Source organism: Tamandua tetradactyla, chromosome 8 (genome assembly GCF_023851605.1).
Source record: "Tamandua tetradactyla isolate mTamTet1 chromosome 8, mTamTet1.pri, whole genome shotgun sequence".
NCBI classification, from domain to species: domain Eukaryota; kingdom Metazoa; phylum Chordata; class Mammalia; order Pilosa; family Myrmecophagidae; genus Tamandua; species Tamandua tetradactyla.
Window position 1 is genome coordinate 47,124,405 of NC_135334.1, and position 12,692 is coordinate 47,137,096.

The 12,692-nt window shown below is 36.2% G+C and overlaps 1 protein-coding gene across 6 annotated transcripts in view; it reads right to left on the bottom strand.

Moving 5' to 3' along the window:
- Positions 1-12,692, bottom strand: part of CEP57 (centrosomal protein 57) — a 91,793-nt gene that overhangs the window by 55,757 nt on the left and 23,344 nt on the right. Inside the window, exon 1 of one of the 6 annotated variants that reach the window (XM_077113198.1) lies at positions 8,563-9,805. The exons of the other annotated variants lie outside the window; for them this stretch is intronic. The gene's annotated coding sequence lies outside the window, so the exon portion shown is untranslated. Of the gene's footprint in view, positions 1-8,562; positions 9,806-12,692 lie in introns of those variants that run through there. 6 annotated transcript variants of the gene reach the window in all.

Below are 12,692 nucleotides of genomic sequence, written 5' to 3' on the forward strand. Positions count from 1 at the left end.
ATTAAAAAAATTTTTTAAAACATGAAATTTGTCAGTTCTTTTCAGAAAGCAAATACTAAACACACACTGTGGGTGTAAAAGTTAAAGAAAGGGGCAGAGGTTGGAAGGCATAGGAAAAAATCTCAAAAGTGCTATATGAGTAAATAAATGCTACCTCTACTACTATCATAAGTTTGCTCATATGCAACAAAAAGGACCAACATCTTCCATTTTCTAACTATTTGGAGGCAGAATGGAAGACAGAATGAGTTTTGAATTCTTAAAATATCTAATATTTAAAATATCAAACACTAATATTAGAATAGAATTAGAATGTAAAATATCGAATATTCTTAATAGCTAGGTCTTTCCAAGTGAGAAAGCAACTGGCAAAAAGTTATAAACCTCAGGGATAAGAAAAGTAATTTTTTAAGAGTTTGGCATAATTACAGATTTGTTTAACTGATCACATTCTGTTTTACGAAAGAGGAAAAGGAAGTTCAAAATGTTAAGTGATTTGCCACTCTCCTCAATCAGGGCAATCACAAGGGAATTCGTCAACTCACCTTTATCTGTACCCTCCCCTGAAACAACCAATGAGCTCCAAGTAATGGATCTGGCTCTTCCTAAGCAAAGGCTTGGTTCTCATAATTAAGGTACCTCAAACTTATACATGCCTATCAGCAAATTCTTGAATCCACTATTTCCAATATCTGCTCCCCTCCAGTATACCACCAAAAAATGGCACCATCAATTATCCACCTGCTCAGGCCAGAGCTCTTGGATGGAATCATCTCTAATGCATTCCACATTCAATACTTCAGTAAATCTTATCGGAGCTCTGTCTTTCAAATAAATTCAGAAACTCTCCAATTCTCATCACTTTTCCTACCCTGGTCACTTGTTATCATGACATTTTATCCAGACTACCACAAAAGTCTCCTAATCAATCTGTGCCTCTACTCTTCTCTATATCCCCTTAGTCCATTCTCCAAATAGTACTTAAAATGACACTTTTAAAAAAAATCCATATAAGTAATACATCTAACCAAAGGCTACCTTGACCTCATTTACTACCATTCCTCCAAATCTCTCCTCACTATTTTCTCACCACACTGGCCACCTTTTGGATTTCTAACATACACAGTGCACTCCATTTTTATTTGCTATATTCACTCTGCCTGGAAATCTTCTGTTCCTCACCCCATTCAAATATCTGCTCAAAAGACCGCCAGTGAGGCCTTTACTGACCACCCATTTAAAATAGCATCTCTCTGTCATTCTATCTCTTTATACTTTTTAAATTTTTTCAATAGGCTTATCATAGTGCAATATATAGATATTTATTATCTGTGTGCTATTCCTACCAGAGTTTAAGTTCCAATAAAGACACTGTTCTAGTCTGCTAGCTGCCAGAATGCAATATACCAGAAATGGAATGGCTTTTAAAAGGTGGAATTCAATAAGTTTCTAGTTTACAGTTCGAAGGCCAAGAAAATGTCCCAATTAAAGTAAGTCTATAGAAATGTCCAATCTAAGGCATCCAGGGAAAGATACCTTGATACAAGGAGGCCGATGAAGTTCAGGGTTTCCCTCTCAAGTGGACAGGCATATGGCAAACACAGTTAGGGTTTCTCTCTCATGTGGAAAGGCACATGGTGAACATGGCGTAATCTGCTAGCTTTCTTCCCTGGCTTCCTGTTTCATGAATCTCCCCAGGAGGCATTTTCCTTCTTCATCTCCAAAGGTCGCTGGCTGGTGAACTCTCTGCTTTTCATGGCTATACTGTCCTGCTCTCTCAGAATCTCCCTCTTTTCCAAAATATTTTCTCTTTTATAGGATTCCAGCAAACTAATCAAGACCTACCCAAATGGGTGGAGACATATCTCCACCTAATCCAGCTTAATAACCACTCTTGACTGAGTCACATCTCCAGGGAGATGATCTAATAACAGTTTTAAACATGCAGTACTGAATAGGGATTAGAAGAAACGGCTGCCTTTACAAAATGGGACTAGGATTAAAACATGGCTTTTTTAGGGTACATACATTCTTTCAAACCAACACAGACACTCACTAAATCTGTTGAATAAATTGCTGAATGAGTTATACAATTTCTCCACAAAATAGGAAAAAGGCAAATTTATAAAAGATTATCCTACACAATAGCTGTTATAATCCCTTGAGACACAATCACAAGCTTTTGATTTCCTGTATTATCAAAAAAAGAGCAACAAAGAGCACAAATGCCATAGGAAGGTTGAACAGAAAAGAGTTAACACAGGAAGCTTCAGACTGTTATCTCTACAAAGACCTGCTTGCAAAACTGGCTTTTGACTAGTGTCTGGAAAGTTGGATTCCAGAAAGGTTCCCATCATTGCCACCATTGGTGTCAGCAGTCCCCAAGACCACCCCCAGTTTAATGACTTCCTAGAAGGACTTGGCATACAGTCATATTCAAGGCTGACAGTTGTTAGAGCAAGAAGATACAGAGCAAAACCAGCAAAGCAAAAAGACACAAATGTCTGAAGTCTGGAAGAAACCAGGCACCAGCTTCTAAGAGCTCTCTTCCAGTGGAGTCACTCAGGACATGCCTGATTCTTCTAGCAAGTTAATTGTGACAACACATGTGAAATACTGTCTATAAGAAAAACTCATTAAAGACTCAGTGCCCAAGGTTTTTGTAGAGGGCTAGTCACATTCCTGACTCCCAGAAGGAAAGCAGGCATTCAGTACAAACAAAATTTTGTACAACAATTTAGGTACAGTGAGCCTCTCTATTTTTTACAGAAAGTTTTGCATCAGCATAGGGAATTGTTTACCATTCAAGTTCCCAGACACCAGCAAGGCTGCGAACAACTCTTCCAAATACATCTTTCTAAGAATAATGGTCTATGGCTAGACTGCTGTGTTAATTCTTTTCTGCATAAAGGTGTTAAGAAGTCATCTGGTATGATATAAGACTCCAAGTGAATGCTGCTTACTTTCAAAGCCATAGGTTATTCAATCGTGGGCATCCAAGAATATAGCAGAACAAAGGATCCTTCAAGTAGAATGTTTGTGTTTTATCTCTATCTTTCTCCTCACCCCCAACTCCCCATATATATGAAAACAAAACACAAATAACCTCAAATTTGCTCTGCACCATACAGTTTACACTCTTATTATCTTGACTGCTCACAAAAGCCTTGTCAAGTAAGAAGGTTTCTACTTTTATATTTCAGAAAAATAAACTCAGATATTTATTATCAGAACACTGAATGTAAGACAGTACCTTAGATTTGTTAGTGCACTGAATTTTCAAAACATTCACATTTTTGTTTAATTATCACAAGAACCCTATGAAGTAGGCATAGCAGATATTACTGACCCCATTTTATAGGTGAGGAAAAAAAAGCTAAAAAATTTTAAGTTATTTGCTCAAGATCTCATAGCTAATAAGGAGCCCAAGTTTTCCAACTCCTAGACCACCACTTTTTCCATGACTCCAAGCATTCCTTTCCTGGTTGCTTTTGTTATTAGGGCAAATATCCGACTTTAGAACACTTATAATTCAAGTATTTATTTACTGGACATTTCTGTGTATTACGCTGTATTAAGTGCAAAAAATGACAAAATGTATATTATTTGCCTTATTTTAAAATGGAATGTGCAACATGTCTAGAAAGAATTAGATAGCAATTTAAATACAAGAGTAGGCTGGAACTGTCAAATTGGTTGTAACAGAGATAAAGCTCAAATTAAATTCAGAAGTTTTTAAAAGGACATAGATTCAGATTAGGATGGTCAAGAAAAGTTTCTGATAGAGCTGAAATCAAGGCTGAGCCTTGTAGACTGACCCAAATTCTGACAACCTAGAAATGGGCATGGAAAGCACTGTTTCCAATTTAATTAATACATTAGTTTAGGAGAAAAATCCATTTGTATACACAAGTTCAAGGAATAAAATTGGGAAACTAATCTTAAGGTCCAATAGTAGAGACATCTGATGTCTCTACTCTCCAATGTAGAGTTAGGAGCAGGTTAAATAGTTTTAGGAAATCAATTTGAGTTTCACAAAATATTCATGTAGCAAATAATTCAACCCTTCACAAGCACTTCAAAAGAACAGGAAAAAAGGAAAGCCATTCATTTTTGGTATCTTAATACCAAAATCAGTTAAGAAAGAAAAATTAGAGACCATTATTTCCTTATAAGCAAAATTTTTTAAATCTAAGCAATAATTTCAGCAAACTATACCCAACTACATAGAAAGAATAAAATCGTATGATCAAGTTGAGGTTATTCCAGGAATACAGCACAGAGTCAACAAAAGAACATCTAGTCATCTATCCCATTATAATGAAAAGCCACATGAACCTCTCCACAAACGTAAAAAAGCATTCTATAAAATCTAGTATCCAGCCATTATTTGAGGAAAAAAAAAACACATAACACTATTTTCTTATACTAATTTTTAAAAAGTACAAGAAATTCAGGGCAAACAGACTCAATGGTGAAAAATTAAGAACATTCCTTTCTAAAATCAAGAAAAAAGACAAAGAGATCTACTACTTCATGTCTTGTTAGTAGAGTATTGCAGTTCCTAGCCTATACATTTAAGATAATGAAAAGAAATAACAGATAGTATGACTGAAAGGAAAGAATACAAATTTCAAAGACTGAGAGTCTGAACAGGACATACCAAGGAACCTCAATCATTAGAGTTAATGGGAATTTATAGTTTGTTGGGTAATACTGAGATGCAGAAATCAATAATAATTCTATATACCAGTTAGAAAATGTAACTTAAGAAAATATATCATACAATGGAAAAATAATTAGAAATAAATTCAATAAAAAATGTGTAAGACCTAAAATTATAAGACAACAGAAAAATGTTAAAGACCTAAATAAATGGAGTAATATAACACGTTCATGGATAGAGGATAGAGGGCTCAATATCTTAAGACCATCAGCTGTTCCCAAATTAATCAAAATTCCAATAGGAGACTACAGAATTTATACAGAAGAGCAGCAAAGAACCAAAAATAGCTAAGATTCTTTTGAGGAACAAGGTAGACATCTGCCTCTCAGACAAATAAAAGAAAAATTACTGAATATTGACATAGAGACAGGTAAATACAACAATGGGACAGTAACTAGGAACACAAACTCATATGGAAGATTAATATCTTGTCAGGACTAGAATTTCACAAACCACCAGCGAATGGATGAGTTTCAAAAAAGTAGTGTTGGAATAATTGTTTATCCTAAATAAAAACATTAATTGCTTCACTACCTCAAATCACACAGATTAATTTCAAGTAAAACAAGGATTTAAAAAGCCCGAACTTTAAAATTTGAAGGGAAAAACACAGAAGACATCATTAAGAGTTCAGAGGTAAGAATTTCTTAAAGTAAAAAACACTAATCACAAAAAGCAAGACCTAATGACGTTTCTATATTAAAATTAAAAACTTCTATTATTCAAAAGCCAGAAAGACAAGCAAGCTACAAACTGGTATATTTGGAATACCCCAAACAGACCAAGGATTAGCATCCAGAATATATAAAAAACACTTAAACATTTAAGTCAATAGGAAAAGACAACCCAGTTGAAAAACAGGCAAAAGACTGTAACAGGCATTCTACAGAAGAAAAAAATAAATGACACAAAAGCAAATATACAAAAGCAAAAAAGTATGACAAAAAAAGTGTGCCCTCACCACTAATCAGGGGAACACAACTTAGAACCAGAAATCAAGATACCATTTACACTCCAACCATCAAAAAATTAAAAGTGGGACAAAATACTACCTGCTAAAGAGGTATGGAGTAAAGAGGATTGCTTGTAAAGTGGTATTATCGCTTTGGAAAACAATTTAGTAATACCAGGTAAAGCTGACTATGCACATACTCTGTGATCCAGCAATTTCTTCCACAGGCATATTTACTGAACTTTAATATTTGTCTTCTCTTCTCTTCTTTGAAATTAAACAAAATAATTAGGAAAATGCAAACCAAAACCACAATGAGATACCACTTCTTACCTACTAGAATGGCTACTATCAAACAAATAGAAAACTACAAGTGCTGGAGAGGATGTGTAGGTACACTTATTTACTGATGGTGGGAATGTAGATTGGTGCAGCCACTCTGAAAGTCAGTTTGGTATTTCCTGAGGAAGCTAAGTAATTGCCATTTGATCCGGCAATGCTAATGTTAGGTATATACTTGGAAAAACTGAAAGGAGGAACAGACATCTGCACATCAATGTTCATACCAGCATTATTCATGATTGTCAAGAGATGGAAACAGTCCAGATGCCCATCAATGCTAAGTGGATAAACAAACAGTGGTATATACATACAATGGAATATTATAAAGCTGCAAGAAGGAATGAAGTCATGACACATTCAACAACATGGATGAACTCTGAGGACATTATGTTAAGCGGAAATAAGCCAGAAACAAAACAAATACTGTATGGTCTCACTAATATGAAGTAACTACAATGAGCAAACTCAGAGGGTCAAATTCAAGGACACAGGTTATCAGGAGATAGAAAGTGGATAGATAGGGGCAATTAATGCTTAAGAAGTACAAAATGCTTACTAAGTTTGATTGTAAACATTTAGATATGGATAGTACAATGCTGTGTAATGGTAGCAACAAAGCTGAGTTTGAGTATGGTTGAAAGAGGAAGGCTAGGGTCATGTATGCCACCAGGAGGAAAGCTAGGGGATTAAAAACTACTGTATAACAGCGAAACCTAGAGTGAACAATGACAGTGGCTAATTGTACAAACATAAAGTTCTCATATGAACTTGAATAAATGTATATCACTATTACAAGGTGTTAATAACAGGGTGGTATATGAGAAAAAATACAATTAATACAAATTAAGGTCTACCTATAGTTAACAGTAACATTGTAATATTCTCTCATTAATTGTTAACAAAGGCACTATACTAAAGCTAAATGTCAATAATAGAGGGGATTCATGGGGTATGGGATTTTTTTTTTGAAGAAATGGGAATGCTCTCACATTGATTGTAGTGTGAATGCATAACTATGCAATTATAACAGGAACCAATGACTGTAGACTTACGATTGATTGTATGGTGTGTGAACAAAACTACTTAAAAAAAAATTAAACAGCATAGGAAAGTAAATGTATTCTACAACTCACTAATGAGTTGTAACCAAGAGCTTAACTTCTAATTTGAAAAATCATTGCCCTCCCAGTCTCTGGCCTCAGAATCCCTTTATACTCTTAAAAATTACTAAAGGTGGGCGGGCCGCGGTGGCTCAGCGGGCAAAGTGCTTGCCTGCTATGCCGGAGGACCTCGGTTCGATTCCCGGCCCCAGCCCATGTAACGAAAACGGAGAAACAAAATACAATAAAACAAGAAAATGTTTAAAAGATGTTTCCCTTTCTTCCTCTCTTCCTTCCTTCTATCCTTCCTTCCTTCTCTCTGTCTTTCCTTTAAAAAAAAAAAAAAAAAAAAAAAAAAATTACTAAAGGCTCAAAAGAACTTTTGCTTATGTGGGTTGTTATCTATCAATATTTATTGTATTAAGAATTAAAACTGAAAATCATGTATTATATATAAAAAAAATTTTTTTCATAAAAAATAAAACTATATGTGTATATATATATATATATATATATATACAGAAAGAGAGAGAGAGAGATTCATTTAAAATAATATATCCATGACATGGTAACTTTTTTTTCAATGAAAAATAACTGTATCTTCCATGAATTTAGGGAAAAAATGACACTGTTTTACTTTTTAAAGTAAATGTATTTAAAGAAATACATGTAAATGTAAATACAGAAATGTATTTACTAAATATAAATTGTACCAAGAATGTAATTTAGATTTAAAAATGACAGAATTGTGAACCTGATATTTTTAGACTATAAATCTATTTACACTGAAAAATGTGTGTGATACGATGGCAGCATTTTATGTAATAGAATTATAATTTATAAGGGCCTTAATACAAGTGCAGGGATCTGATCTTTGATGCCACATAAGGAGGAGGGAACAAAGTAAGGCACTTGGATGCTGCTCCTAGGGAGGGTCAGCCTTTCCTGCCTCCTCTTCGTTCCTGAAGACATGGGTCTCTACATGACAGTAGGGAGGGGATGATTTGCCTAAACATTCTCAGATACTTGAGTTACGCTTCAGGAAATAACTTCACAGAGATGGTAAATGCAAGGTCCTCCCACCACACACATACATTTTCAGGTGTATACAGAAGACAGAAATATTCCCACAATTTACATAAAAGTTTATATAATATATATGTTATATATGTATTAAAACATCATTTAGCATCATTTAGGGACCAAAAAAAAAAAAGTTCTGCTTGAATCTGGATACAAAAATAGCACTGCTTACATGTTATGGAGTTTCATGCAGTGAAGGAAGGAGAGGAACCCCCAGCCAAAGCCAGGAAATCCTCCCAGAGGTCCTCTCTGCACCTTCACTTAAGTATGGCCCCTGAGCACCCCCTGGTGGTCCCAAGCACCCCCTGCAGCCCAGACCCCTCCTGTACCCTGCAGGGAAGGTCTGCGTCTGGGCTCACCCTGAATTCCTCTCATTGTGTCTTTCACACAGTAATGCACGGCTGTGTCACAGGCTCTCAGGCTGTTCAGCTTTAAACTTCATTCTTGGAGTTGTCCTTGGTGATGCTGAGTTGGAAGTGAAGGACTGGGTTATTGTATGTATCTCCATCATAATTTTTGGTACTAACTCACTCCAGCCCCTTTCCTAGAGCTTGATGGATCCAGCTCACAGTATAGTTGGTTAAAAAGAATTGATGTAGCGCAGATGAGGGACAGGGTCTGTGAGGGCTTCACCAGGCCAAGACCCAATTTCTTCAGTTGTTCTGGAAGAGGACACCCGTCTTCTTTAGGATTGAACAGAGCTTGTGTGTATCAAAGCTGTTTACTCTGCTCTCAACTGCTGGACTCCCAAGGTGTTTACAGGGATGCTGATCACTGGTCAAAATAACTGTTAACTAAAAATCAAAGAAATAAGGCAGTTCTTTCACCACTTTTTTCACCTTGATAGTTTAAGGAGATGGGCTTCTGCAGCTGAGGAGGCTCCTTTGGTCCCAGAAAGGTTCTGTATTATTTTCGCCTCACTTGTCTATTTTATATTTTTGTATATCTGTTTAATGTTTGGCTTAAAAGAAGGCAGTTGGATTCTCATATCTGCTTCTGCATTCAATATACTGTTTTGGCTGATATAGATGTTTATAAAGAAAATCTGGTCTCCCAGTACCTGAGAGTAAGGTTAAGGATACAGTCCTCCAGACTGCCAAGTCCTCTCAAGACTTCTCACCCCAAGAGGAAGGAATTAACTACACAATTAAATCCAAAGCTTCCACTGTTCTCAGAAAGTGTTAACCTCCCAACATTAATGTGTAACAATATGCACAGAGTATTGCCAATCTTTCAACATTCAGTGCCCAGAGTCTGTATTGAGGCTTCACTATGTAAGTATGACTGACTGATGATCAACTATTTGGTCTCAGGGGTCCACTATAAAGAGCAATGCCCTCCTTTCTCTCTGGAAATTCCAAGGGTATAGAGATGATCTCCTAGGAGTGGGTGACAAATTCCAGACCTCTCTTCAAGCAAGGCAAAATTCTTTACTACACACTCACAGATATGTGGTTGGTAAGGAAGGAGCTTGTGAACAGTCTGAGATCTCAGGGACCTCCAGTGGTCCTCAGACCACACTGGAAACTGCTACTTTAGAGAAACTTTTCACATCTGAAATGATTTACATTACAGAATACACCTACAGGATTGTTTAAAATAGCTAGCAAACAAATGAACAACATAACCTAAAAACCTCAAAGCCCATCAAGATGCTATGTTACACAGAAGTATAAGTGAATAAATATCATATAAACATACATATACCGATATAGATGATTCTCAAAAACATAAGATAGAAAAAAAAAAAAAGCAAGCCACAAAGGAATATAAACATAAAAACAGAAAAAAAAAAGGAAAGGAATACATCTGTATGTGAAAAAATGATTTTAAAAAATGGGAATGATTAGCTGGAATACATCATGAATAAAAGAAAGGACTCTGGTGTGTTAGTTTGCAAGCTGCCAGATGTGATATATCAGAACTGGAACGGCTTTTAAAAAGGGGAATTTAATAAGTTACACGTTTAAAGTTCTAAGCCTATAAAATTGTCCAAACTAATACACCTAAGGTTACCTTCACTCAAGAAAGGCCCATGGGTCAGGAACACCTCTATCAACTTGGTAGGCACACAGCTGGCATATGCTTCTGGCCTCCACTGCCTTCAGCCTCTGTTCCTGTGGGGGTTCCTCACCTTGCTTCTCTGGGGCTGGCTTTCATCTCTTGGGTTCCCTTGGCTCTATCCAGGTTCTGGCTTAGTATCTCATGGCAATGTCTGCTGGGCTCCAAGCATCTCCAAACATCCGTGTCTCTGTTCTCCACGTGTCTATATCTGTCAGCTCTGCTGTGAAGTTTCTGTCAGCTATGAGGCTTCTGTCATTCTCCAGAATACCTCCTCTTTTAAAGGATTCCAATAAACTAGTCAAGACCCATCTGGGATGGGTGGAGTCACATATCCATCAAATCAAAGGTCACACCCACAATTGGGGGCATCACATCTCTCTGGAAATAATCTAATCAAAAGATTCCCCTAAAGAACTGAATCAGGATTAAAAGAAACAGCTGCTCCAACAAGATTGCATAAGGATTATAACGTGGCTTTTCTGGGGTACGTAATACTTTCAAACCAGCACACCTGGGTTCAAATTCAAGCTCTACCATTTACTAGTTATGTAAGTTTAATGCCAGCTTCATAAGGTAACAACCTTATGTGAAGATTAAATTAACTGATGTATGAAAAATGCTTAACTCTTTGTCTGCCAGTTAATACTATATAAGTATTAGGTATTATTGTAATCTCAAAATTTATGGTAGTGGTTGTGTATGTGTGAAGGAAGATACAAAAAGGGGCATGAAGGTAATCACTTTACTATTCTCTAAAATAAATCATATATATTTTCAATGTTGCTCAAAGTGACATGAGGGCACTGACTGTGGTTATTGGGAAAACAGAGAACCGAAATGAAAGACATTCTTTTGTGTTTCAACTCTATGCTGCCTGAACTTCTAATTTAGCATTAATTCCATCATGTCAATCATAATTGTTTTCCTGCTTTCTCCACTAGAGAGTGATACAGAGTAATCCCTCCATAAATGCTGTTTCTGCTACTCTTATTGCTACTGTTGCAGTAAATAAATACATAGAAAAACCAATTCAAACCTATCACCTACTTTCATGTTGATCATATTTGAAATGTAAGAGATATACAGTTACCCTGTAAAAATCCTTGCCTGGTAAAAGCATCTCCATTTATTATAGCTAGCTCTATCCTGATTTTATCACTTCCAAATACATATGAGTTTTTACTGCTCACAACCCTGAAGTCTGATAGGAGTAATCTGAGTTCACGTTGTAGCGTTATAAGGTCTTTTTTATGCCTTGTCTTAGATTATAATCAGCTGCTAAGCTAAAGTGCTCTTTTTAATACTGCAGGCCATGTTGGAAATGCAGCCTTATTTTAGGCGGACAGAGAAAAAAAATATCTAAGCAGGGCCATCTCTTACGCACGGAGAAATAGGTTAAATTGTGTTGAGATGTAGCTTCAAAATTAGACATTTTGATGTAGCACATCAAGTTAGTTGAGAAGATGGTTATAATTTGATTTGTAAAGGGTCCTAGATATTTTATTGTTCTCAATATTTAGAACCCAGTTAAATCTGAGCTTAGCACATTAAAATATGTCTTCTGTTACACACTCTTTTGGATTTCTGGAGTGCCTATCGTAAGGACTACAGGTTGAGCACATCCCAGCGCCACTACTCATCTTCGGAGTGCAGCTCAATTCCACATTTTAAAGGGTCTTTTCAACCTCAAAGTGCTATTTTAAGAGCACATCTTCTCCCAATTAAGTTTAATTAATCACATCTCATACTGAAAATCTCATCCATTTACAGAGAGACACCTCTTTCTAATTGTCTCATAGTTGTTTTATCTTCCCTTTTACTGACATTAATTTCTGAATAAACTCCAACTGTTTTTTAATCTCTGCTAACCTCTCTGAGGACTTATGATTACCCTCTTTCTGCCGAAACCCTGAAGGTTGCTTCTGGCCTCATTATCCCAAATCCTAAAGACAGCCATAGAAACCTGAAACTGAAGAAAGGCATGACTTCTCAAAGTGAATCTGCTCTTAGCATTCTTTAAACTTTCTCCCCCTTAACTTCTATGCCATTACTTGACCCTGATGTTTTTGGTCTTTTTCTCTCCCAGATTCTATATAAGGACCTTCAAAACCATACTTTTACCTACTTTTCCAATTCATCTCACAACACTACCTCCATATTACCTATGCTTATTCCAAGTTATTTCAAGTTTCCTGAAAGCACCTATTATTTTGGCTCCTATCCCCAAAATGCCTATGGTGCCTTTTTCTTCTTCCTATTCTATTCTTGCAAGAAGCACTTAAAATTCCTTCCCCATTCAACTCCATCTTCTCTTCAAGAAAACCTCATCTGTCTACCCAAACAATACTAGCCACTCTTGCCTAGATTAGTCCGGCATGACAATATTTTTCAAACTGTTCTGTGTAGTAATCATTTAATTATATGT